Raw genomic sequence first — 2,811 nt, 5'->3', positions numbered from 1 at the left:
AAAAGCTCCACGTTATTTTTCTGAGTTTGTTTATCCCGTTGCCGCCTTGGTCTCTCTCGGCCGCGCCACATGAGGTAGCCCATTGTTTATGTTTATTCAGCACATGGGCTCAGAGGATGCGTGTGGGGATGCCACATGGCTGACTGTCATTTGAAACGTTGTGCATGGGCTCAGAGGATGTGTGTGGGGATGCCACATGGCTGACTGTCATTTGAAACGGCGTGCCAACGTTCACGTACACGTCAGACCACTGCTGGATGAGAGCCTCCACAAGCCGCGCAAATTCGTCGGGGTTGTGTGACCTTACTTCACCTCGCTGGTCATCAACGTAACAAAAAACAATACATCAACACGCAAAGACAAATACCTATCTATAGCCGTACAGACTGTTGGTGGATGTGCTATTAGCGAGCACCAATTAAGACCGATACCGCAAACAAAGGGGTCTGTTTGGCCAGCACCACGTCTGGTCGCCTTTGTCTCCCACGTGTTGATATTCTTTTTTTTTACACCGTACCAGACACTATCTTAAGACTGAGTAGACCTAGGAGAGACATATGCCCGGCTCACATATTCCTCACAGATGTCAATGAGCCTTGTGCCGGGAATCGCACTCAGCCCCTAGGGCTCACAGCGCAGTGCGCTAACCCCGAGTCCACCGCTCCCCATGACGCACACACCACCACCACCACACACATGGCACGCCTGGCGGTCACTCATCCAAGTTCCAACGAGGCTGAAGGCCTGCTTATCTTCCGACTTCAGACGCGATGGGGCGCACTCGTAGTGGGGGGGGGGGGGGGGGTGATGTGGTGGTCACTTCCCGCAACACAAAGGTCGCGTTGAAGTTATGGACTTCACGTAGAGCCACAAAAATAGCGACGCCGTTCGTAAATTCCTCATGCGCGGCACAACGCTGGCTCGGGCTCAGCCGAGGAGGAACCGATAATTTATCGTCTGTGGATGAAAACTTTCGTGACTGCAGGAATTCATATTCTTGTTTTTTTTCGGTAAAGTCACGTAAAATTTTTAAAATAATAACAAAATAAATTTATATAATAAATAAATAAATAAAACATCAAAATAATAAAAGCAAAAAATCCCACAATAACCAAAATAAAAAATAAATTGGAAATAATTAAAGCAAAAAAAAACCCACTGCTTTTATTATTTTCAACGTATTCTTTTAATTGTATTTTTTTATTCGTATTGTTTTTAATTATTTTTCTTTTATTTAACATTTTTTTTTGTTTTTTTTTGTTTTTACATGACTTTACCGAAAGAAACCAAGAATATAGTCGTCTGTGGGTTACGCGCTTCTTCGTGGACTGGTTCCATCACCACCGTCGTCATCGACGTGATGATGACGATCCCTCTCGGGACTCGTTCCCATCATCGTCACCGTTAACTTTGTCACCTTCCACGATCTATCCGCCGCTGGATGCAATTCTCCCCACGAAAGGCGTCGCCACCCTTCACGATCGTGCTGACGCACCGATGGGTACTATCCGCGTGGGTCCAGCGCACGAGCTGATCTCGACCGAGCTTCTTCGCAGCGTTGGGGCGTCCTCTCTGGCGCCTTCTTCTCTCGTTTGGCTGCCACGAACAACGCCGTCGTTCTCCACCGTCGGCCAATACCTCTTCCGTTCGGAGATAAGTCCATGCTCCTCGACTTATATCTCAGACACCACCATCATCATCATAACCTCCTCCACGGATTGTGGAAACACAGGGTGGGTGTGTGTGTGGGGGGTATGGATCCTGTGCTCGTCACCGCTTTTTTTCACTGAAAGGATGAACAAGATCAGCCTTTATATCCCCACCCCCCCATCCGCCGCCACTTAAATATACAGTATATCGAAGCAATTGACAGGGCAGATGGAGGCGAAGGCTGAGAGGCGACGGATAACGAGAAAGGACGGACGATGCTGTCAGCGACGTAAGTGTGGGGTTTGAGGCAGCGGTGTTAATGACGTGACGACGTATTTGCGAAACCACGTAAAAGGGGGAGACGTGAATCGGGGTATTGCTGTGTATCAATGCATACGTGTTATTTTTTTTTACTATTAAATTAAAACGAATTGGACATTCACATGAACTGCATTCCAGATTACTTTCACGTAAGGCCCACTGAGCATTGTGACTCTTATTTCAGCAGCGACCTGGCCACAAATGATAGCCCATCGAAGTGGCTTATCGCGTGGACGGTTATAGCAGCCGAATTACTCTAAACGCGTGATTACAAAATGTGGCGATAAAAACCGGAGGACCCGGAGAAAAATCCACGCGACCACGGGGAGAGAGACACGCAAACTCCAAATATAAAGGCTCAATGTTGGGATCGAACCCACGACCTGCTGTAAACCAGGCGAGATAGTTAACATATCGCGACCGTGGGCCTATAGATGAATTGTTGCATCTAGCAGTGGATACATCATGGCTGAGAATGAGCGTGGGTAAGAACAGTGATTAACGGATATTTAGTGTTATTGAAAAAAAAATCTTATTGTGGATATGATTTATTCATTGTATGGATACGTCACTTGTTATGCAATGACACACAACGTGTTAGTTGCGATGTTGTTTCGCATGTATGCACTGTAGTTTACACACAACAAACACACGTGTTCGTCATCACAACGCTTCATTTGAGATGAAGGTTAAGAGATCACAGCAAGGCGCTGGTGTTTGGAGCCCGGATAGCTCAGTCGGTAGAGCATCAGACTTTTAATCTGAGGGTCCAGGGTTCAAGTCCCTGTTCGGGCGCTAGTATTTTTTTAATAGATAAATTCCTTGCATCGTGAGAGACGC

The 2,811-nt window shown here is 46.8% G+C and overlaps 1 non-coding gene across 1 annotated transcript; it reads left to right on the top strand.

Annotated features, from left to right (window-relative positions):
- The first annotated feature begins 2,693 nt into the window (after window positions 1–2,693).
- TRNAK-UUU (transfer RNA lysine (anticodon UUU)) lies at window positions 2,694–2,766 on the top strand. Its single transcript has one exon. It is a non-coding gene; the product is annotated as a tRNA-Lys (tRNA).
- Window positions 2,767–2,811: the final 45 nt, after the last annotated feature.

The sequence above is a fragment of the Petromyzon marinus genome, chromosome 16, assembly GCF_048934315.1.
Source record: "Petromyzon marinus isolate PM22_M1 ecotype Great Lakes invasive population chromosome 16, UKy_Petmar_22M1.pri1.0, whole genome shotgun sequence".
Lineage (NCBI taxonomy): Eukaryota > Metazoa > Chordata > Hyperoartia > Petromyzontiformes > Petromyzontidae > Petromyzon > Petromyzon marinus.
Note: the sequence above shows the minus strand (reverse complement) of the source record. Positions and strands in the feature narration are given on the sequence as shown.